A 26,208-nucleotide genomic window follows, 5' to 3' on the forward strand; every position below is an offset into this window, starting at 1 on the left:
ATCCGACCACGGATCCATTCCAACCCAGATAAATCCGAGGGCTCGTCTGTGTTTCTGTTGGGACTGATCCGAGCCCTGTCGGATCCGAGGCCTTCCAGAATTGATCCGACCTCGGATCCTTTCGCGATAAGAAGGGAAACGAGGCCTCGGTTCCTCAATTTCCAGATTTCTCTTTTCTCTCTCTTCGAAACCCTATTCCCTTTCCTCCAATCTTCCATTTCATCCATAACATTCCCAATTTTTCACAACAAAAACCTTCACTAACCTCTTCTGAGCATTAACCCTTAATAATTTGGAATCAAAAACATCAAATTGAGGGGTTTTGATCTTCAAGACGCAAAATAGGGCCGAATTGAAATCTTGCATTTTGAGGTCGAATTTGGGCTTGGTTGTTCTCCATTTTTGCATCATTATCATCCTCCATCATCACTCCATCTATTTGAGGTAACAAATTTCGAATTTATGTGACATTGTATATCTCTCATTTTTGCATATTTTTAGTTTTTCAATATATTTTGCTAAATAGCTTAATTGTTGAAAATTCTTGATATAATTGTGCTACATTGTGCTCAAATCAGCTGTTATAATTATTTTCATGTTTATTTGTGAGAGAATTGTGGATTTAGTGATAGTTTTGAGATTTCCTTCTCAATTTTTGGGCTTGAACATTTTAGTGATTTAAACTTGTGAATTTAGCTTTCATTGAATATCTGAACTTGTTCAGAGAGGTATAAATCACTGTTATACCAATTGAAAATGATATGCTATCACTAGAGCAATAGCCCATTAGGTAAAAGTGTGTGTTCCCGATCAAGTTAAGCACATTGAACCACTGTTACTTGAAATAATTGTATTTGGATGAATTGGGACTCATGTGTAGTTAACTTAAGTGTTAACGAGTGTTATGAATTGGATTGAAGATATTCTCAAGTGTTTGAGTGTTCATTCTTGCAAATGAATATAATTTAAAATTGTTTGCACTTAATATGCATGAAATGATTTCTTTACTGCTAATATCCTTTCTAAGTGTGGGAATTGGAATTGAGAAGTGTTAGGAAGTTTATTTGTTTAAATTTGGGTACATTTTGGCAGGGAGTTTAGCCCTTTTTCAGGGGAAACTCTGCCGAAATTTTCTTAAATTCCTATTTAACATGTATGAGTGAGTTTCTATCGTTTCTAATAAATACTCATCTTGTTTATAGGTACTATGGCTCGTACAAGGAGGGCTCGTATTCGTACTCCTACACCATCGTCAAGTGAAGAACATACACCTTCTTTGCATGAGGAGTCGCCTGAGGAGGAATCTCCTTCACCTGAGTCGCCACCTCGGTCTCACCGGAAGACCAAATCCACTAGCCGTGACGAGCCACCGCCAGACTACGATACCACACGATTCACATCGCTCGAAAATCAAGAGTGGTATGAAGCCGGACTGGACAAGGAGATCATAATTGAGAAACACTTGGCACCAGAGGTGGATGCGCACTACCACATTTCGACAGCATTCAAGAGGCTTGGATGGGAGAACATCCTTCAGTTGCCCAAGCACTACTACCCCAACCTGGTCAGGGAGTTCTATGCCAATGTGGAGAACAAGCAGAGCCACAGTGACAACCTCATCGTCTCGTGGGTTCGAGGTAAAAGAGTGACTCTCAATCGAGATACATTGAGACACTTCATCCAACTCAAAGACGAAGGCGAAGATGTCAAACTGACCAAGGAATTCAAAGCTCGAGACCCTTGGCAAGTGGGAGAAGCCGTGGGACGTCTAAAGGGTCAGTACCGTGAGCGAGGAAGTTCGAAAAAACTCACGGTATATGCCGACTCCTTTGAGCATCGTTACCACCTGATCTTCTATCTTTTTGCCTTCAATGTGGTGCCGAAAAAGAGTGGTAAACGGGAGATCCGAAATAGCGATCTCTATTTTCTGGATAAGATGATACATGGAGTGGGTAGACAGTTGACTGGTATTCCTCTACCCAACATTATCATCAATTATATGCGGACCACAGCTCGCATGAGGGCCGGCGAGACTTGTTTTGGATTCCCTCGACTGCTATCCCTCATTTTTGAGAAGCTCAAGGTTCCTCTTGGAACCGAGAGATCGGTGGTAACTAGGTCGGCCGAGGAGGTAAATGTTTCAATACTCAAATCTTTGGGTATTTCTACGGAATTTGGAGCTGCTTTGGTCCGGGACACAGGAGAAGCATCGACTTCCACTCAACCTCTGCCTCACACTGAACCTCAAGCGGAAACTCAAGAGACGGAGGCACAGCAGACTCTTCCTCCTCCGGTTCCACGACCACCTCCTCAAATGCGCTCCAAGTGGCAAGAGCTTCTCAATGCTATTTGCTGTATGGAGACGCGAGTCGTCGAGCGCATTGACCAGACGGAGCGGATGATGACTGAGCGCCTCGACCGACATGATCGCCGTCTTCGTGCGATCGAGGATCATTTCCATATCCGACGGTCCCCTACCCCGACACCTCATCAGGAGGAGGGCCATATTGGTACCTCACAGGGTCCTCATGGAGCCGAGGAGGCAGTAGACCCTCGTTCCCAGCAGCCATGATGTTTTTTAGCGGATTCGACCTTTTATTTCTTTATTTTTCTCTTCTTTTGTTAAGATAAATGTTGTAGTTTTTATTTTTCTTTAATTTGAATCATCTTGTGCTACTTATGGTGTTTGGTACCTTTGTTGTCTCATTTTGAACAGAAATTGGATGATCGTGATGAGTAAGGGCTTCAAATTGCATCACCACCTATGTGAGGGAAGTTTCAATTCTTTTACCTTCCTCTACAATGAGGACATTGTAGATTTTAAGTGTGGGGGAGGGATTGTGACTTATCTTATGGGTAATTGTGTTTTGAAATGCATGATTTTAGTTGTTTATGGCTTAAAAATGTTGGAATTATATGTGGAGATAGTCATGAGGATAATTTTTGTGAAAATTAATGATATTTGGCAGGGAGTTTCATCCATTTTTATGGGGAAACTCTGTCGAAATTTTTCTAAAACATTTTTCAATATTTCATTGCAATTCTTCCAATTAAATGGCCAAAATGTTAAAATTTTAAGTGTCTAATTCTTCCATTGGATAAAATGCTATGTGTATTTTGGAAAAGTTTAGTTCTTAATTGGCTTGGAACGAATTATTATGCAATTAGGATATTTACATTTTAGAAAGTATATTTGGTTAAATAAGAAAAATTATGCTTAGAATTTTGCAAAATTAATGATATTTATCATTGTTACTTAATTTTATAAGTAAGTGATTGATATAGTCAAAGACAAGCCCAAATTCTTCCTTTAATTATACTTAGAGGGAAAAAGAAATTATTAAAAAAAAAGAATAATATTATTATTCTACTCCAATGATTCACATACTGAGTAACCGGGGGTTGGCATTTACAAATGTCGACATTCGCGTAAAAAGGTATTGGAATTAAAAGTATGCTTAGCAATTTAAATAAGTGAAATGTTGAGTAACCGGGAATTTTCACCTAAAAGTGTTGATTTTCGCGTAAAAAGACGTTTTCACTATTTAAATAAGATGAAATGTGAATAAATCCCTCTAAATTGATAAGTTTTGGGATGAGGAAGGCCATAAAATTGACTAATGTGATTTACTTATTTGTGAAATTAGGATAGAATGAGAGAATTGATTTGAATTTGTTGAAATTAAGGCATAGTTATTTTTATTTAATTGAATATTATGAGTATTTAGTGTAATCTGAGAAATGACATAATGATTGATTTCTAGGTTTTTGAGGAATTAAATTTGACAATAGTACGCATATTGTTTTCTCTATCTCTATTGAATATTTGAAATAAGTTTTGTGTAAAATTGCTTGAGGACAAGCAATGATTCAAGTGTGGGGGAATTTGATAAGTGAATATTTAACGTACATTTTGTACGAATTTGGCATGAATTTTTGGTATGTTTTGAGAAGATTAAAGCCATATTTGAACTCTTTTGGTGATAATTGCTTAAATATTGTTTAAGAGTTCAGAAATTGATAAATGAGTGGATTAATGCGTTAATTTTGTGAAATTGTGAAGGTAATTGATGTATGAAATTCATGCACAAGTTGAAAGAAATGTCAGGGTCATCCAGAAGACAAAGTACACAAGAAATTGGGAGCAAAAATATAGAAAAAGGGAAGAAGTGAAAAACTGGAAAATTGTTCAACACAGATCCGAGCTCGGATCCGTGTGTACAAGAGGGATCCGACCCCTAGTCTGTACTTCTGGCGGAGTGTATCCGAGGTCAGGACGATCCGACCTCGGATCCATCATGGAAGCCCTCGGATCCTAAAATCCGAGCTCGGATCCAATTTTCACTCCTCGGATCCGAGGCTCGGATCTGTCTCTCTCCTCAGCAAGTGCCATAGCCGTTTTTCTTTACCTTTTTCACAACTTTCCAGCTATTTTGAGGGACAGAAATCGGTGGCACATGCTTCTGCAACAAAAGAGAAGACCAAATGAATGTGGACAAAAGGAGACATCATATCTTTGACCTCTTTTTACAAAATCTGAGTGGAGGAAATTATGAAGTGAGAGGAATGGAATTTCTACCACATTTTTATGCAGAAAGACTGGGGAGAAAAAGGATGAGCACACGTAGCTAGTTTTCTTTCTGGTATCTAGTTTCTCTCTAAGATAGGAGTTCTTGGAGAAGTACTTGGAGTTTTTACTTGTAATCATATTGTGCAAGAGCATAGCAGGAATTGGAGAGCTTCACCTTCAAGTGGCTAAGCTTTCTTTTATCTTTCTTGTATTTGTACTTCATGATGTTTGGCATTAATAAACTTGTGAGTTTGATTGTTAAATCATTCATGAGTAGCTAAACCCCTTAATCTAGGGAGTAGATGAAGCTTATGGTTAAATAATATGAATGGAATGTGATTTACACTTGTTATATCTTGTAGTAACTTGTCTACTTGTGTAGCTGTGATTACGTGTTGTTGATTGATCACCAATAGCATGTTTATAGTGTTATTATTTAATGAGAATTGGTAATAACAATTAAAACACATGAGTAGAGCTTGAGTTGTATGTTCATGAAAATAGAGATACACTTAGGTGGATTATTGAGCATTTCATGAAATAAAACGGAGTAGTAGAATATTTCACCATGAAAATAGGGAAATCTATATTGTTCTAAGCCATTTCATCATGAAAATGAGACTTGGTATTCTTGGAAATAAATCTCTGGTTAAGCAAGAATAATAGCAAGGAGTAAATCCATTCATTTGTGTAGTTTATGCCATAAGTGGAATCTACATCCCTAGAATCTTCCTTAAATAAAATTTCTCTATTTGTATTCAGTATTTGTTAAACTAGATTTGTATATCAGATTTGTAGATTACAGCATTAGACTTTCTCTGCTCAAATTAATTGTAAGTCTAAATAATAGAGAGAACAAGGGCTTAGTAATTGTTTAAATTGCTCCTCGTGGGATCGACCCGATACACATCTTGTACTACAATTGCGACCTGTATACTTGCAGTCCAACGGGTGTAAAATCGGAATTAAACTTGCATTGATACAAAAATCCCGTCAATTTTATTTGTCAGTTTATTTCTAATTATTGTTGCTATTCTTTGTTATGTATTATAAGTATTATGGTTGCTAATTTGGTACTTTTGATACTAGTTAAGTGTGTTTATTGAAACAATTAACCTTTGAAGTTTGTGTTTACTTCAATTTATCTGTTTGTAATTTAAGTGCTCCATAATGTGGTGACTTTTGAATTTTGACTAGTTCATTTCTAAAATTGAACTTTTTGTAATTTTAATTATTCTGCTTTATGTGTTTGTAATTTAAGTGCTTGAATATTAACTTTGATGAACATGCACTTAATTATTCTGTTTATTTATATCTTCAAATGACTTTTTTATAATACATAAAATATTTATATATTTTTTTTAAAAAAAATTCGCGGGCCTTATGCCTCACACCTCAGGGCTTTCGCCCCATTGGGGCGGATACTAAATGATCCCCCCAACACTTTCACCTTTTAAAACATTGAGGACTAAATTAGGACACCACAATATTATTTATAGCGTAAAAAAGAAATTTTTAAAATTTTGAGGGGAAGCAATTGCCCACCCTCATGAGTATGCGGCTCTTACCCTGATCAAAATTAATCAGTTAATACTCGAAACTAGGCAGAGATGGAGAGGTAGTAGTAAGTAGGTATTCCTTTAAGAGGTAAAATTTATAATACATTCGGAAAAAAAAAGAGATTTGATCATTAGGGTATTCCATCTGATAAGGACCTGGTAGATATAAGAGAAGAAAGAACACGATGGAATCCAATTGTGGCGCTGAGCTGAAATTGTTAACATTGCAGTTTATTAAAATTTAAGAGGGAAAAACTGGAAGGATCCAATGTGAGACAAGCTAATGGCCTGTTGGGTAATCGGAATTTTGTGGATAAGCCTTGTTTTAGGTGGAGAAAAAATGGCAGCACCAATATTGACTTGTTCAGCAAGAAGTTGAACGTAAAGGCTGTGAAGGATGTGAAACAGTTGAGGATTAATTGTGTAAAGGATGAAATGTTACCCATAGTAATTTTGTATTTTTCTATTCTACTTTGTCTAAACTGGAAATCAAGTTGGCTAGAAATCAAGTTGTCAAAGAAAGTTGAGGTAAACAAAATACCAACTATAGAATGATGAGGTACCTTCTTTGATACTGGTTTATGTAATAATTATACATATCAAGGCAGTTCTCCAAATGCCTTCTTGCAGTTCCCCAAATGCCTGCTTGCAGTTCCCTTTTGTAATAATTTGCACAAAAACGCCCCATACAAAATAGAAAAGTGAGTAACAAGGAGATATTTTTGTTCATTCCTTAGTCAAGTTGGAAGCTTGCTTCCAAATTTGACGAATGGCCTTGAAGACAGTCAAATTTGTTTCCGAAAAAGATTCCAATATAAATGGGGACAACTGACAAGAAGCTCCAAAATTTGGGCTGGGGTGTAGAATTTCTGAATGTGAGGTGGGTATTTTCTTGTTATTCAGAACCAGCATCCAGCTGTACCAGGTTTGTTGGATCATTTGAGGTGCGCATGGCTTATTGAAAACGGAAATGGTGGCCATGTAATGATTTATGAGGACAGATTAACAGAGCTACAATCTCCTAGACCTGATTGACGGAACATGATGACTGATGAGAAACAGCCTCCTTGGAAGTGATTTGCATAAAAAATATATCTCTGGGTCCATGAGAGTTATCCACAAAAAGATTGAAGTAGCTTATGTTCACTTTGCTATGTGCGAACCTCGCTTCCACATCTGTACTACTGCTGCCATTTGAAGTAGAGATTCCCCATCCAGCATGATTAGCCATCTCGGCCGAGTTCGATACGATTCGACCGAGTCATAACTAGAAATAGAGGCGAGCAATACAATACCGATTCCTGAATTGTGAATAATTTTATATCTGTAGCGACTCACTTTGACTCGACCAATATTAACCGATTCGAATTCGTGATACATGAAATCGGCCAAAATATTCGAGTTAACTCGGAGTCGATTTGGATATTTGTTCAGATGGTGTATTTTATGGTATTTTCTATTTTTAGTAATTTTTCAGAATTTTAAAAATTTTTATGTGTTGTAATGTGTGTATCATCCTATATCTAATCTTATATGCGATGACGGACATGGAACAAGTGTGACCGCAACCTGCAACGGCCAAGCATGCTATCCAAGCTGCTGAGCGCTTGAGGGACTATACTTCTCTTTGAAAACAATGAACCAACAGAACCACAGGAACCGCTCACAGAAGACATTCGATTGGAGAAGGCATGCTTGCTGGATACAAAAAAAAGTTCAGTCCTCAAGTCCGATGAGGAGGATGATGGAGCCAAAGTACCCTTGAAGATCCAACTCGGAAAGGAGCAAGGCATAGCAGCAAGTGAAGATGCAGATCGACTGTAGAGGCAGACCCTTGAGGCTAAGGACAAGATTTGCCTTCTGTGCACTACATGCAGGTGGGTGATGAAATCTACAAAAACCCCCAACTTTACAGTCCCCAGTTTCCATATATATAATACAGGCATTCAGGTTGGCCAGGTGTCTGGGGAAATGCATGTTCCTTCTGGCTGCTTCCTGAAGGACCAGCAGCTGGAGCCGAAGGAGACATTTGAGTTATTCCATAAACAGGACCAGCTTCCACAGCAGGTTAGGTACTTGCATTGGAACGGGAACCATATTTACCTGGGGGAAGCAGCACGGGACCATGCATTTACCTGTGCGCAAAACTCGAGGTTTGAAGTAATTTTCATGAAACTCCTGTCCAATTTACTTGCATTGTGAAGTACACTTTGGATTCGATATTCACTTGAATTTTGTCATTGTCAGTAGCTCAATGCCGTAGAAGTCACAGATGAGATTCAACAAAAAATGTACAAAATTGGTGAAAGTTTTAAACAAGTAATGCCATGTTTGCTCTTGTTTGACTTGGGAAAATTATTAGGTGTTTAAATAGTTTCTTATTTAAAATAATGTTCTTTATAGTACAGAATTTAGTGAACATTTCTACGTCATGCAACAAACGTGCTTTCATCCAAAAAAAAGAAAGAAAAAAAAAGAAGATTGAATACTAATTTAAAGTCATCTTGTTTAATTAACTATTAACAACTTGTCAAATTGCATAGTTGCATGATTTATTAATGTTCATTTACGTTAAATGTATGATCTAGATCACTATACTGGGCAAACAACTTGACATTATACATGTCCTTTTTTAAAAAAAAAAGAATATGAAAATGGTTAGAAAAAAGAATTCGAATTCTTAGTTCCACAGATATTTAATTGATTTGGTAATCAAGCCAGTGCAGAAAAGCGGCTCAAACTTGGACTAATGAAGCATCTGAATCCCATCCCTTCACTCCCTAACTTGTAGGATCAAGATCCTCTACAATCACAATCACAATGGCGATTGCAGGGAATAGTTCATTGTAAAAAATGTAGTGATTTAAAATTAGATTATTGGAATTGAATTTGTAAGGACAATTTCAATAACTGACAAAAATTGTTGTTCTTTGGCATGTTGTTGTCTTAATGTCTACATTAATTTGTTTAGTATTTACATTTGTTATATCCGATTCTATATTATATAGTGCAATTGCTACTGGTAACTACAGAAGTCCTGGATCCTTAATAATTTCGTCAAAATATCTAAACCAATGATTAAAGTCAAGCCATTGTAGCTTCAGTCTTCAATCTTTGCCAGCCTTCGGGCATGATCATGCTTATTGCCCATTCAACAGTCCTGCATACATTGGAGAGTCTCCAGGCTCATTACATTGAGGCTAACCGGGGTGGTGCCACCCCCATTATATCCTGGTTCAAGAACTTCCTAGTCCTTGATTCAATCTTTCCTTGGCCAAACAATCTGCGCTCATATTCCCTTCTCTCCAGGTAAGTGTAAACTTCTATTTTTCTTGAGGGAGTGCTATATATAAGTCTTGTAGTTTGAGTGGGTGCAAACTATTACAATATACCTTGTTTAAGACACCATAATATTATCTATAAGGGAAAAAAGAGGTTTCTAAAAATTTGAAGGGATGCAATTGCCCACCCTCCTGAGTATGTGGCTCTACTTCTGATCAAAATGAATCAGTTAATACTCGAAAGTAGGCAGAGAAGGAGTAGTGAGTACGTGTTCCTGTAAGAGGTAAAATTAGGAATACAGATGGGGAAAAAAAGATATTTGATCCTTAAGGTTTTGATATCCTCCTTCACTTATGGTATTCCATGTGATAAGGACCTGGTGGATATAAGAGAAAAAGGGCAAGGTGGACTCCAATTGTGGAGCTGAAATTGTTAATGTTGCAGTTTATGAAAATTGAAGAGGGAAAAACTGGAAGAATCCAGTGTGAGACAAGCTAATGGCCTGTTTGGTAATTGGAATTTTGTGGATAAGCCTTATTTTAGGTGGAGAAAAAATGACAGCATCAATATTTACTTGTTCAGCATGAAGTTGAATGCAAAGGCTATGAAGGCTGTAAAAAAGTCGATGATTAAAGGTGCAAAGGATGAAGAAGTTACCCGTAGTAGTTTTGTATTTTCTATTCAACTCGGTCTAAACTAGAAATCAAGTTTGCTGGAAATTAAGTTGTCAAAGAAGGTTGAAGTGTTGAACTAAAGAAAATACCAATTATACAATGATGAGGTTTGCTTGAGTGTTTACCTGTGCACAATATTCATGGCTCGAGGGTAATTTTCATACTAATTATCTTTCATTGACACAGTTTAGCACCACAAGAACAAAACAGGGAGCAGCGGCACGTAAAGCAACCAAAAAAGCATTAAAAAAAAAATAACTGACAATAGCTATCAATAGACCATCGTCAAAATTACCTTAGATCGATGCTAGACTAAAGAGTCTAAAATGTACCATAGACCACTCAAGGACAAAACATCAAAACAACAGTTGCCCTTATTGTGAGTACCATTCAATGCAGAGACAAGGAAACCTCCTCTATTTACTTGAATTTTGTTCCTTATTGTCTTTTGTGGTGACCGCAAAGGAACTCAAGTAAGGGTCTTTCTTGTTGTGTCTATTGAGAGAAACTCAAACGATTCTTATATGTTTCATTATAGTTTTTCTTTTGTAATTTCATGTGAATTTGGTAAACAAGAATATATTTTCTAAAACATAATAGTTTAATACCACGTGTATGTCTGATAGGTTGCAATTTTATCATTTAGTTTATTATTAATTTTCCCTATTACTTAACCCAATGTGAATTAATTATTAGATTCTACTCACTTTTAGTATTTTACATATATTTCAGCGAGTAGAACGAAAATACCATAATAAGTGCCGATTTGACAGTTATCAGGAAAGAGTTCAAGTAGCAGGCATCCAGGGCATTTTTGGAACAAGGAGATACAAGTCCTTTTTGGTAATTCGCAGAGCGCAGCATTAAAAGGAGGAACGAAGGGCTGAAGTAGGGAGTCTTCTTCCCCCCTGGGAGGAACCGCCGCACAGCAGAGGGCTGTCTGGTCCTCTTAGTTTTTCCGTTTCTTTAGTTTTAGCTTAGGATTTTGACTTTTCTTCTCGTAGGAATTTTGGGTAGCCTTTAGCTTAGCAACTTTTGTTGACCCTTTTTTTGGCCTTTTAGCTAGTTTGTTCTTACGCATGGAAGATGGCTGAATAGCTGAGGCTTGTTCTTTGTTTTTCTTTGACTTTTCCTTTTGGTTTGCTTCCTGCGGACGCCCAGACCGAAGGAAAACTATGAAGTCCCTTTTGTAGCTTTCTCTCTTTATTAAATAGACGAATTGAATTCCCTCAACTTGCGAATTGATGGCCGCAGCTTTTGCTTCAATTTCTCGTGGGTTTAGTTCATTAATTATGAACTAATTCTACAATTCTAGTCAAGGGGACAACTGACGATTTGGTTCGACAATTACTGTGAGATCGAATCTTTTTTTTAATTATTTTCTTCATTTATTGGTATTTATATGTTCCTTGATTTTAATTGCTATGGCCTTGTGTATGATTGATTAGTGCGTAATAATTAATTATTCATATAGACTATTTTTGCTAAATAGGGGTAATTGAATCCGTAATTGTTCGTTATCTCTACCTCAGTAGCAACTGGCGTAATTGGGTTTATGTCAGGGGAGCATATGATCTAGCTTAAACAAACCCTCGTAGCGTGTTTGTTGGTTAGGATTGGGCCTTTCTAATTATTAATGCAATCTAGAAATTAAATCTTACGGTCGTACCTAGGGTTGTTTTTGGGTTAGAGAAATAGCTAACGGTCGTACCTTAACTATCGATAAATTAAGGAAGGGTTGGTTGTTTATCGCGTGCATGACAACTATAACCAATCTATTAATAAATGTTGGGATTATTTTTGCATCAATGATCAGTGCATGAACCATTTCTGAAGTATACCCTTGGCTAGAGTTTCTCTTAGTTATTTCTTTTAATTAATTATTTTCTGCAGTTAATTTATTTAGTTAGCATTTAATCCAAAACCCCCCATACTTTGGACTCTAGAAGAAACGAATTATCCCCAGTCCCTGTGGATTCGACCCTGCTCACCGCTATATACAAAATCTGTATTTTTCTCGAGTAGGTAATTATTATTGCACAGGTTCGGCACCTGTCAATTTTTGGCGCCGTTGCCGGGGACTGGCGCTAGTTATTTGTTTCTTTTTCAATTCATCTTGTTTACATTTTTTATTTAGTTTATGGCTTCTTACACTCCGTATTTTGGTGATATACTGGATTTTATTTCCGGGGAAGGCAATGAGGCTAGTTTTTTTGTGAGGTCTGCATATGCAGAGGCACTAAACTCTGTTAGAGAAAGAATGGCTGCTGCAACCTGTGAAATTTGTTATGCCAGGGATCATTCAACCGGTATGTGCCCCGAATATCAAGACTACCTGAGTGACTATCTCAAAAAAAAATTTGGAGATTCTTCACCTCGATCTCAAACGTGGTATGACCCTTATTCAAACCGGTATGATCAAGGATGGTGGGATAACTCTAACGTTAATTATGAAGAGGGGTCAATGAGTTTTCAGCTGCAAGAGTCTCAACAATCGTCATTCATGTCAGACTTGCCCTCACAGACCATCAATGACTCTAAGAAATGTGAGAGTGCAATTATCCTGACAAGTGATATGGAACTGCAAGAGTCTCAAGAAGGAGGATCCAAAGATACAGTTGAAAAGGAAGTTGAAGCGGAAGACATGAGACTCCAACATCAAAGTATTCAAGTGAATGAATCCAGTGAACAATTTCCAAATGCGGTGACATCTTCTCCACTCCTTAATCAATATTTTCCTAATTCCTCTTCTTCAATTCCTGTTACTGAAATTGATTTTATTATACCAGAAAATTTGAAATTTCATGACAGGAATAAGTTAAGAGTGGCAATGGAAAAATATCTTGAACCGATGAATGCGTGTGGTGGAGGAGTGAGTGGAGAATGCAGATCATTGTTGACTTGTTTAGCGCCATTTACTAGTCCATGGAAGCCCGTAACTCGTGTGCCCAAGAATTACTCCATCTATGAGGGTTACCAGGATCACGTTGAAGATGAAGCATTGAAGCGAGCCACAAGATTTTATCCTCCATGAGCAAAACATGATAATGTCTAGCCAAAGACATTAAAGAAAGGCGCTCATTGGGAGGCAACCCAATTTCTTTTAGTTGTTTGTTTGATTTTATTTGTTAGTTTAAATCTGTCTTCCTTGAATTTGACTGATTTTGGGTGTTAATTTTCGTTTTTGCTGATTTGTAGGTGACCTTCAGTCATGACGCGCCCGCGTGGTGACGTGCAGGAAGCTCGCGATCAGAAACTTCTGGGAGCTCTCTTACCCTCATGACGTGCCCGCGTCAAGTCACCTGGAGAGTTCCAGATTCCGTGCCTTCATGGCGTGCCCACGTCACGTTCGCGGGAGAGATAAGTATTTTAAAAAATTCAAGAGCGGTTGTTGATTGTTGGTTATCTCTGCTTTTGAATCTCGAAAATGAAATTTGCCAATGAAAAAAAAAATTTTAAAAAAAAAAAAAAAATTTTTAAAAAAAAATTTAATAAAAAAAAAATATAAAAAAAAAGAATATTTAAATTTTTGTTTCACCGTAGCTTAGATTTTCAAAGTATAATAAAAAAAAAACAGTTTTTTCTTTTCTTTCTTTCCTTTCTTTTTCTTTCTTTCTTCTCCTCTGTTTTGCTCTGCCCGCCGCCACAGCTCTCCCTTCCTCTCTTCCGCACGCACCCAGCCTGCCACGGACGCTGCTCAGCCCGTCGTCCTCTGTGCCTGCCGCCATCTCGAGCGCGGCTCGCCGCATCCCAGCTCTCTGCTGTCGGCCGCAGCTCACAGCAGTCCACGGCTGAAGCTCCCTCGCCCATCGCACAACCGCTCCAGTCCAACTTCACGCCTACCTCTCCTTCCACCTCGCGCCACCTGAAGCCCACCAGGCAGCTCCATCGCCACCTCGCCGAGCTTCCCTCCAGCTCCAGCTCTCCCAAGGTCGCACGCCGCCAGGAGTTCCATCGCGCGACCTTCTCCTTGCGCAAGCTCCACCTGACGGACCACCACCAACTTTCCTGCGCACGCTGGCCGCCGCCGCTGCTTTCCACCATCCCCTTGCCGCGCGCCGCCAGTTCCCTGCCCCCAACTCCACCGGCTCTTCACTCTCCCTCCATCTCCTTCACAAGCTATCAGCCGCTGTCCACCACTGCTGCTTAGCTCACCTCGCACCACCGCACGCCGCGAGCCACGGCGGCCTGTCCCTCACGCGCGACTTCAGCTTCAACTCCCCCAGCTTCAACTCCCTCTCGCCCACCGCACTTGCCCAACCTCCCTGGTGCCAGGTTTTTCTTACTAATTTTGTGGTCTACGATTCCAATTTCTTGATGATGGGATTTTGATGATTACGATTTCATTGAGTAAATTTGATTGGCTTGCATCTGTGTTACTGGAGCCCGTGGGTTGGGTTATGACCTGCAACTGATTTGCCTAGTCTAATATAATTGTCATTTGTTTGGGCTCTTGAAGTACTGTCTAGTGTTGTTTGTATTTCTTAGTGAATTGAGTTTGCCGTTTGATTTCATTCTTCCCTGTGCGTACACCAGTGGTACTGGTTGTGGTAGTTGCCTAACATTTATTCATTTTCATTGGTGTGGCTGTTGGGATTGAAAGCTCAGAACTTGTGACTAAGTTGTTATTGCCTAAATGCTGACCTGCTATTACTAGACTTGCTGATTTCTTGGGAGCATTTGTTGGGATTTTGGGTGGATATTAGCAAGTGGTATATTGCTTGATTTTCTTTACCTGTGCCTTGCTTGGAGTTTCTAGTGCATGTTTGGGGCTGCCTTGGGAGTTATTTGCCACAATTGATTGCCGTTTTGGTTTCTTCTGTTTCTGGTACTGCTTGTGCTGATGGATTTATCAGTGTTTTGGGCGGCTTATTTGAATTGCTTCTTCCCTGTGTGTTTGGTCAGCTGTTTGCTTGAAAACCCAAACCCTTGTGCTTATATTTGCTCCCAGTTGAGTTATGTGTTGGACTTTCCAATTGGTGACAACTTTTGGGCTTTAGGCACCAGTTCATTTTGTCATTATTTGCTACCTTGTTGGGGTCATTTTTGGTTTCACCTGAGTCTATTGTCCTGCCTTCTGTTTTGAGTCCATTGGAGTGACGTGAGTTGAGTAATTTCTGCTTTTGTTTGTTGATTTGGAAGGCTACTGTGCCACTTTCATTGCTTATTGCTTAGTGATTATGTCTAATTAACAATGTGCATAGCATGGCGCAGAATTTGGCAGCATTCATGTAGCATGCGGGTCTTATACCTCAATTGGGTACCTCTATTTGGTTGGCTGCGTTCTTATTGTCCAATATCTATGCTGTTTTCAATGGAATTGCTGATCTTGGGTTAAGACTTTAGCTGGCCAACTGGAGCCATTTGTTGAGATTTTGGGTGAACTGCAATACTGCACTCGTTTGTTCAATTGGGAGGTTTCTTTTGGTATTCTGGTTGAGTTATTTCTAAAGTTGCCTGATGAATTGAGAGACATAGATGGCTATTGCTCTGCCCTGATATTGCTTGGTTGCCAGTGCGCATTCTCTACGCCAAGTGGCAAGGATGTCTCAGAACTCGGCTTTCCTCCACTGTTCCCTCCTATCCCTTAGCTGTTCAGCAGGGAAGTCTCGTTATCCTCTTCGCTTTAATTATTTTATTACCTCCATTGAGGACAATGTAGGATTTAGGTGTGGGGGGAGCAGTTATGGTGCTAGTGTCTTTCATTTATTTTTTTTGTTTCTTTTTAGTGATTGGCTCGTAAGTGCATGCCAAGCTTTGATGTTGGATTATTGCCTCTATTTCTACTATTGCCAATTTTAATAATAAAAGGGTATCAAGTTAATGTGGTTGAATTCAAGAACATCTCTTTGGTGAATATCGATAATTGTTTTACTCTTATAATTTTTGGTTAACTTTCCTAAGCATAGGGAATGATTATTGGCATTTTCATGTGAATTGGTCCGGTTATTAACCTCAATTCTCCATGTTTGAAAAAGAGGCTAGCTGATGCAAATTTTCTTTTAGTTTTTGAGTTATATTGAGTTTTTGTGTTATTAGCTGTGAATAAAACTTGACTGTACTCCGCTAGTCTTTACTACTGAGTAACCGGGGATCTGCACCTAAAAGTGTTGATTCTCGCGTCAAAAGGTAATAATTGCTATGAGTACGTGGTCACGTGGCGATAGAAGCTGAGTAACCGGGCTCCTTCATCTGGCCAATGTTGGAATTCGCGTCAAAAGGCTCTAATGGCTAGCGACTAAGTCTTTTGTTACTATTGAAAAAAAACGAGAAAGAAGAAGAAAAAAAAAAAGAAAAAAGAAAAAAAGAGAAAAGTAGAAAAATGTGAAAGAAAAAGTGAATGCTGTGTTAGTGTATAATAAAAGTCAGCTTGCCGATTTATGGATTTAATGTTGAGATTTTGGTTAATAGTTGGACCATTTGCTGATAACTGTTATGCGTCATTCCTTTTTCTTAGATTGGTTAACATGAAATTAGAGGAATTTATGGTTTAGAAGCTAACCGGAGTGATGTTTCTTGGACTAGACCATTGATGCTTGATTATTATATTTTCTTGGTATCTTGGCAATATGGTAGATGGAGTAATAGCCATTGGCAAGTGTTGGTGTTTATTTGCTGTTCTCATGCTTGAGGACAAGCATGGTTTAGGTGTGGGGGGAATTGATAGGTTGCAATTTTATCATTTAGTTTATTATTAATTTTCCCTATTACTTAACCCAATGTGAATTAATTATTAGATTCTACTCACTTTTAGTATTTTACATATATTTCAGCGAGTAGAACGAAAATACCATAATAAGTGCCGATTTGACAGTTATCAGGAAAGAGTTCAAGTAGCAGGCATCCAGGGCATTTTTGGAACAAGGAGATACAAGTCCTTTTTGGTAATTCGCAGAGCGCAGCATTAAAAGGAGGAACGAAGGGCTGAAGTAGGGAGTCTTCTTCCCCCCTGGGAGGAACCGCCGCACAGCAGAGGGCTGTCTGGTCCTCTTAGTTTTTCCGTTTCTTTAGTTTTAGCTTAGGATTTTGACTTTTCTTCTCGTAGGAATTTTGGGTAGCCTTTAGCTTAGCAACTTTTGTTGACCCTTTTTTTGGCCTTTTAGCTAGTTTGTTCTTACGCATGGAAGATGGCTGAATAGCTGAGGCTTGTTCTTTGTTTTTCTTTGACTTTTCCTTTTGGTTTGCTTCCTGCGGACGCCCAGACCGAAGGAAAACTATGAAGTCCCTTTTGTAGCTTTCTCTCTTTATTAAATAGACGAATTGAATTCCCTCAACTTGCGAATTGATGGCCGCAGCTTTTGCTTCAATTTCTCGTGGGTTTAGTTCATTAATTATGAACTAATTCTACAATTCTAGTCAAGGGGACAACTGACGATTTGGTTCGACAATTACTGTGAGATCGAATCTTTTTTTTAATTATTTTCTTCATTTATTGGTATTTATATGTTCCTTGATTTTAATTGCTATGGCCTTGTGTATGATTGATTAGTGCGTAATAATTAATTATTCATATAGACTATTTTTGCTAAATAGGGGTAATTGAATCCGTAATTGTTCGTTATCTCTACCTCAGTAGCAACTGGCGTAATTGGGTTTATGTCAGGGGAGCATATGATCTAGCTTAAACAAACCCTCGTAGCGTGTTTGTTGGTTAGGATTGGGCCTTTCTAATTATTAATGCAATCTAGAAATTAAATCTTACGGTCGTACCTAGGGTTGTTTTTGGGTTAGAGAAATAGCTAACGGTCGTACCTTAGCTATCGATAAATTAAGGAAGGGTTGGTTGTTTATCGCGTGCATGACAACTATAACCAATCTATTAATAAATGTTGGGATTATTTTTGCATCAATGATCAGTGCATGAACCATTTCTGAAGTATACCCTTGGCTAGAGTTTCTCTTAGTTATTTCTTTTAATTAATTATTTTCTGCAGTTAATTTATTTAGTTAGCATTTAATCCAAAACCCCCCATACTTTGGACTCTAGAAGAAACGAATTATCCCCAGTCCCTGTGGATTCGACCCTGCTCACCGCTATATACAAAATCTGTATTTTTCTCGAGTAGGTAATTATTATTGCACAGGTTCGGCACCTGTCAATTTTTTGATAAATTAAGGAAGGGTTGGTTGTTTATCGCGTGCATGACAACTATAACCAATCTATTAATAAATGTTGGGATTATTTTTGCATCAATGATCAGTGCATGAACCATTTCTGAAGTATACCCTTGGCTAGAGTTTCTCTTAGTTATTTCTTTTAATTAATTATTTTCTGCAGTTAATTTATTTAGTTAGCATTTAATCCAAAACCCCCCATACTTTGGACTCTAGAAGAAACGAATTATCCCCAGTCCCTGTGGATTCGACCCTGCTCACCGCTATATACAAAATCTGTATTTTTCTCGAGTAGGTAATTATTATTGCACAGGTTCGGCACCTGTCAATGTCGCACGTGACATTGCCATCTAAATGTTATCTATAATTTGCTATTTTAAAAGCTAATCTTGATATTAATTTACGAAGAAACTATACAAATGATCAAAATCAGTTAAACTCCCTCCATATTATTGTCAATATCATGTTTTACATTTTTACCATCCCTAAATTAGAGTCATGCTACAATTTTTCCTTCCAACCTTTTCATCTTTACCCTCATAGGTGCATGTCACAGAAGTTACACAATTGCAAATCATACAAGAGTAAATTAGTTGATAATCAACCAAACACAAAAAGAAATAAATCAAATTTAGCTAAAAAAGAAACACTATAAGTCTTTTCTCGCTGTTCATTTTTAACTAGCTTGTTTCTTCCTTAGATATGCCAGTTGTATTTGGCTAATGCTTCCATATAACTCTAAGTCTAACATGGTATTTTTTGACCTTTTATGCATCTATTACCTTTTTTCTTCTTTTTTTATTCTGTTCCAATTGTTTCTCATTGGAAAATTGGGTATTGATTGATCTAGTTTTATTTTTGGATGCATTGGAGAGCCTCCAAGCTCTTCACATTGAAACTAAACAGGTGTTGCCACCACCATTATATAATCCTGGTCCTTGACTCGAGCTTTCCTTGGCCAAACAATCTGCACTCATGTTCCCTTCTCTCCAGGCATCAGTAAACTTTTATTTTTCTTGAGGGAGGGCAATATATAAGTCTTGTAGTCTGAGTGGGCGAAAAATATTATAATATAACCAGTTTAAGACACCACAATATTATTTATATCATAAAAAAGAGGTTTCTAAAAATTTGAGGGGATGCAACGATGAGGTACCTTCTTTGAGACTGGTTTGCTTGAAGTGTTTACCTGTGCCCTACATCCATGGCTTGAGGGTAATTTTCATACTAATTGTCTTTCATTGACACGGATTAGTACTAGAAGAGCAAAACATAGAGCAGCAGCACATAAAGCAACCAAACAAGCATTAATAGACCATCGTCAAAATTACCTAAGATTCATAAAATTCTTACAGTCACATGATACTAGACTCAGAGTCTAAAACATACCATAGACCACTCCAGAAAAAAACATCAAAACTACAGCTGCCCCTGTTGGGAGTACCATTCACAGCGGAGATAAAGAAACCTATATTTACTTGAATTTTGTTCCTTTTTGAATCTTTTGTGATGACTGCAAAGGAACTCAAGTAAGAGTCAAGTGATTCTTATATGTTTCTTCATAGCTTTTCTTTTGTAATTTCATGTGAAGTTTGTAAACAATAATATATTTACTAAAACATACTAGTTTGATATCACGTATGTCGCATGTAACGTTGCCATCTCTAATATTACTTGTAACTTGCTGCTTTAAAGGCTAATCTTGATATTAACTTACAAAGAAACTACACAAATGATCAAAATCAATTACACCCTCCGTGTTATTATTGTTAATGTCATGTTTCACTTTTTTACCATCCCCAATTGGAGTCATGCTACAATATTTCCTTCCAAACTTTTCATCTCTTTACCCTCAGAGGTGCATGTCACAGAAGTTACTAAAAATTTTAGTAAGACCCACTATTAAGTACCCATTTGGAAAATCTAGTGGTGTGTGCAAAACAACATCTAATGGCAAGGCTTATGTTGGTTTTTAAAAAATGCATGTGTGGAGGATGGACCCTTGGATTTATTATAAAATAGAAAAAACAAACATTATCTGACTACGGGCGCAAATTTGGAAGCAAAATCTCGGTTGTCCATAATGATCTACTGTATATTAAAAATTTGAAAAAATCATTCAAAAAGTCTCTCACATTTTGCAAGATGATTTTTTTCGTCTCTCACTTTTGAAAGTGTAATATTACGTCCCTTATGAATTCACATGGATCAATTTTGGTCCCTACCTAGATTTTTTACTAATTTTTTGTTAGAATCCACCAAGTACCTTATACATGATCATTTATTAAGAGCAAAATTATCAAATCAAATTTTATATAATTCGATTCATAGTCCCTTATATTTTGCAAAATGAATTTTTTCGTCCCTAACATGTTACAAAATGAATTATTTCATCCTTCACATTTTATAAAATGAATTTTTCCATCCCTAATATTTTTCAAAATGAATTTTTTCATCTCTCATTGATCATGTGTATGAATAGTTTTTTTTTTCTCTTTAAATCCATATATATATATATATATATATATATCTATTTGATTTCACCTGAACAGTATGAGTAACATGTAATATATCTTTATTTGATTTCACTAAAATAGGCCAATCGTAGTTGTATACATGCTATTCAACATATATATATATATATATATACGGGGGTTTAAAACTAACAATTTTGTTTTAAACCATACATATATCTAAATGATTTTACCATGTGAACCTATTCAATATTTGTAACATTTCTCTTTTGGTAATAATTTATTTATTGAGTTGTATAATAAGGTCATATAATTAATGGATCCTAACTTAAATTCTATAGTTGTACTAACAAATTGCAGTTTAAATTTAAAATTTCTACTCGCCACTTTTAAAACCAATAGTTGAATTACTTGCCTTGTGATTGTATTAAAATTTGAAAGTGCTAATCAGTTACTTCTTTTTGTCATACTTTTCCTTTGTTTATTTTTTGTGTCCAAATTTAATTCGACATAAATACTCGATAATGTTTAGGATTAAATGTCTTCTTTGTTTTCAATTTTTGAGTAAAATGAAATGAATATGAGTGAACAATATGAATAGTATATAATATATCTCTATTTGATTTCGCTAGGTGAAATCAAATAAAAATATATTACATGATATTCGAACTGCTCAGGTGAATTTAAATAGATATATACATGTGTTTAAAAAAAATTATTCGCACACATGATCAATGAAGGATGAAAAAATCCATTTTGAAAAATGTGAAGAACGAAAAATTCATTTTGTGAAATGTGAGGGACGAAAAATTTTATTTTGTGAAATGTGAGGGACTATGAATCGAATTATGTAAAATTTAATTTGACAATTTTGTCCATAAAAAATGATCACGTGCAAGGCACATGGTGGATTCCGATAAAAAACTAGTAGGAAATCTAGGTAGGGACCAAATTTGACCAATATGAATTTGTAAGGGATGTAAAATTACACTTTTAAAAGTGAGGGACTAAAAAAGTCATTTTGTAAAATATGAGAAACGTTTTGAACGATTTTTCCTAAAAAATTGTAGTCTCAAGAAATGTCCTAAATTTGGGATAGAGGCAGCACATAATTGTTTTACTAACAGTGAAAGAATGGGGACAATTGACAAGAAGCTCCAAAACTTGGGCTGCGTGAAGAATTTCAAAACCTGAGGTGGGTATTTTCTTGTTATTCAAACCAGCATGAAGCTATACCAGTTTGTTGGATAATTTGAAGTAGGCATGGCTTATTGAAAATGGAAATGGTGACCAAGTAATGATTTATGTGAGCACAGATTACTGAGCTACAATCTCCCAGACCTGATTGACCAAACATGATGACTGATGAGAAACAACCTCCTAGGAAGTGATTTGCATCAAAAATATATCACTGGGTCGATAAGAGTTATCCACAAAAAGATTGTAATGGCTTAGCTTCACTTTGCTCAGCTTGATGTTCAAGCCTCACTTCCATGTACTGTACTACTGCTGCCACATGAAGTAGAGATTCCCTGTCCAGGCTGCTAAGCCTTTAGGTGAGGGAGTATACCGCTCTTTGAAAACAATGAACTAACCAAACCACTGGAACCCTCACAGAAGACATTCAACTGGAGAAGGCATCCTTACTGGATGACAAATTAAGTTCAGGTCTCGAGTCCAATGAGAAGGATGATGGAGCCAGAGTACCCATTGAAGATCCAACAGCGTGAGCAACAGGCACATCAGCAAGAGAAGATGCAGATGGACTATAGCTTAGAGACCCCATTGGGTGATCAAACATGCATGAACGCCCAAATTTGGATACTTCATTTTGTAAATAGTGATGACAAACAGCCAACACCCGGACGTAGAGGTAGACCCTTGAGGCTAAGGACAAGATTTGCCTTCTGTGCACTCCATTCAGGTTGGTGATGATATCTACAGAAAGGCCAAAATTTACAGTACCCAGTTTTCATATAATACTGGCATTCAGGTTGGCCAGGACTTTCTGAAACTGCATGCTTCTTGTGGATGCTACCTGAAGGACCTGCGGCAGGTGGAATAGATAGATACTGTCCTTATATGCTGGGTGTTGAAGGAGACAACTAGTTATTCCATAAACAGGACCAGCTCTCACTGCAGGTTGAGTACTTGCAGTGGCTGCAAGACTTCAGGCGCCAGGTAAAAGTCCAACCCAAAACAGGAACCATTCCTGCATGGGGGGATATGATTGCTCATAAAAGAAATCATGAGATGCCAATTTATTTGCCCTGTAAAGTACAATTTGGATTCGAAATTCAACTGAATTTTATTATTAATTGTTAGTTGCCCAATACTGTGAAATTCTCTGATGAGATTTAACAAAAATGTACAAAATCTCTTGAACCAAGTTTTAAAGTATTAATGCTATTGTTCATGCTTGTTTCATCTGGGAAAAACATCAGGTGTTTAAATAGTTTCTTATTTAAAATACTGTTCTTTGTAAAATGGAAGCTATGGAATATTTCTTCTACGTTCAATAAACGTGCTTTCAAAAAAAATAATCTGAACACTAATTTAAAGTCATTTTGTCTGTTAATAATCAGTGAACTTGCATAGCTTATTTCATTTACGTTATGAGTATAATTCAGATCACTACATTGGCCAAATCACTTGACTTCATACATGTCTTTTTTATTCCCCCCTTTTTTGGTGAAAAGGTATGTGAAAATGTTCACAGAAAAGAGTTTGAATGCTTAGTTCCACAGATATTAATTGGAAATTGGTGGGTTTTCTTTGAACAGTTCTTTAAATTGGAAATGAATGATAGTTTTAGCTGAGGGGGCTATTTTTTGGATTTTGAAAGATGGCTTGGTTAAGTTCTGGTTTGATAATTGGGATCATACAGGTCCTTTATATAATACTGCATCAGTAATTGCAGATCATCGGGTAATAGACTTTGTTCGAGATGGAGTTTGGGATCAAAATCTGCTAAACCAGTCACTGCATTCGGTTGTGGTTAGTCAGGTTTCACAGATTTCTCCTCCCTCCTTTCACGCTAATGATGATATGGTTTGGTCTCTTTCATCTGCAGACAAGTTCTCCATGTCTTCGCCTTCACCTAGTGAGAAAAGCAAGGAAATCCTCCTTGGCGTTTGTGGGTATTTGGCCCTCGAGTATTCCTTTAAAGGTTTCTTTTTTCATCCTTCGGTGCTTATTTAATCGTTTGTCTGTGCTTGATACACTAAGTTTGGGATCCATGGTCAGTCTAAGTGTTGGTGTCGGGAAAATCCAGCTTTAGAGACTTTTGATCATGCATTTAGTGATAGGCAACTTGCTGCTTTAGTATGGAGTTTCTTTGAAGGTGTGGCTGGCATTTTGCCTTTGGGTTCTGCTAGTTAATTGGTGGTTGCAACCAACTACAAACCCTTCACAGGTTTTTATATATAGAGTAGTACTTATCTTCGTTTGCTAGCATTTATGGAAGGTGGGGAATGAGGCATTTTCTGAAGGGCGTTTCTCGACTCATCATCATCTTTGCTAACAAAATTTTAAGGGTGTTGCTAATCCATGTGCTCTCGAGTTCAAAGGAATTGGATTTGTCACTACATCTTGGGTGCAATTTTACCAGTCAGCCTCTTCTTTCAAGAAGAAACTTAGGCCGATTCCTGTGAGATGGATCAGTCCACCTGCTGCTGATTTTACACTTAACTCAGATGGTTTTTCAGAAGGTAATCCAGGACTTAAGGTGGCAGAGGGGTTGTTTAGAAGTTTCTTCTTTTTTTTTTATTGTTCAGAAGGTGATTCAGCACAATTTTCTTTTCCTTAGGAATCTCATTTTTGTCAACTTAAAAGAAACTTTTTCAGGGCCGCCTACATATCTATAATTCATCAAGTCATCGCTAACCCAATCTTCACTTCTTGATACTACTGCGGTTGATGATTCTTTCCTCTTGCTTCTTGCCTTTATAGTAACTATCTATTACGTGCATAGAACCAAATTTACAAGCACTTGAAATAAGAAAAACTAATGGACATTTTGAAAAGTACACTGAGACATTGTATTATATTGTATCCAACTTTAATCATTTCAACCGTATTACTATGCTTGTCAAGTCTCTTACAACTATTCTACCCAATGGAACAGTTTATCCTTTTCCATTAAAAGCGATCTTTTCAAGTTTTATAGGTTCTCTATAGCTCAATAGTATAAGGCTCGAAAAAAAATTCAATGTCACATACTTTGGACAACCTACAGCCTAATTTGAAAGAAGATCTTAAAGTCGTGAATGAGGAGTTTTTCGTTTTTGATTTCCTTCTATGGAAACAGAAAGAAAAATAGACTTGTATTGCTAAAGTTATAGAAACATATATTAATAGAGAACCAAAATCATGTGTCCAAATCGCTGAATGCATTCCAAGTGAAAGATTCATAAGACACCATAAGATGCTCGAAAGAAAACTGTTATTGAGAATATGGATGTGATTCTATAGCTTACAATTGAATGAAGAACGATGCAAATATTTAAGGATTCAAGAACTAAGAAACCGGCCCTACTTATAAACCCTTTAAGCCATTCAACAAATTATTGTTGTCACATCCTATGTTGTTCAAATAATATACCTTTACTATTTCACAAAGTTGTAAACTTCTGTCGAAATTTTATTTTACTGAAAGGTTTTCGAAATAAATGAAAGGAGAAATTCCTGAAAGGAATACACTAAGTTTCTATTTAATCGCAATGGATCTTCTGTCCCATACCCTGTGCCACTCTCTGTCTCACTTTTTATTATATTGTTATTTCTCCTACATAAATATCATGTTTTAGTTCTTTTTTGTTTCCTTAACATTTAATAACTATTAATTGAATAAAAAATAAATACAACAGGTTCAAAAAAGTAATATATAATAGAAAATTAAAAAATACAATAGAAAATTCATTAAAAATCTCCTTTTTTATGTATTTTATTTTTTGAGTTTGTTAAATTTTGTGTATTATTTAGTTAATAGTTATTGAATGTTAAGGAAACAAAAAAGAACTAAAACATGATATTTATGTAAGAAAAATAGCAATATAATAAAAGGTAGGTAGAGAGTGGCACAGGTTATGGGACAGAAAATCCGTTGCGCTATTTAATCAAGTTGGCAAAAGAATTTCTTTGGAATAATATTGCAAATTTCTATTGACGGACTCTCCCTCTCTCTCTTTCTGGCACTTTTTTTGGTTTTTTTTCTCTGCACAACTTTTCCCAAAATAAAAATATTGAGTGTTGCCTTCCAATCTCAAAGAAAAAAGAAAAATCAAAATTAAAAAGTAAGTGAATTTTTTTTGGATAAAAAGAAGTTTGGGTGAATTTAATTCTGATCACCACCATAGATCAGGATACACCTCCAGACTGTGTTTTCAAACTCGGACCGGACCGACCGGTCTAATCGATCGAACCGAAAACTGGCCAAGCGTCCAGTCCGAATTACCCAAAAATCGGATGCAATAAAACTCGGTCAAAAATTGGGTTTGACCGGCAAACGGATGAACCGGTTTGATACCAAAGGT

This window comes from Coffea eugenioides, chromosome 1 (genome assembly GCF_003713205.1).
Source record: "Coffea eugenioides isolate CCC68of chromosome 1, Ceug_1.0, whole genome shotgun sequence".
In the NCBI taxonomy this organism is placed as follows: Eukaryota; Viridiplantae; Streptophyta; class Magnoliopsida; order Gentianales; family Rubiaceae; genus Coffea; species Coffea eugenioides.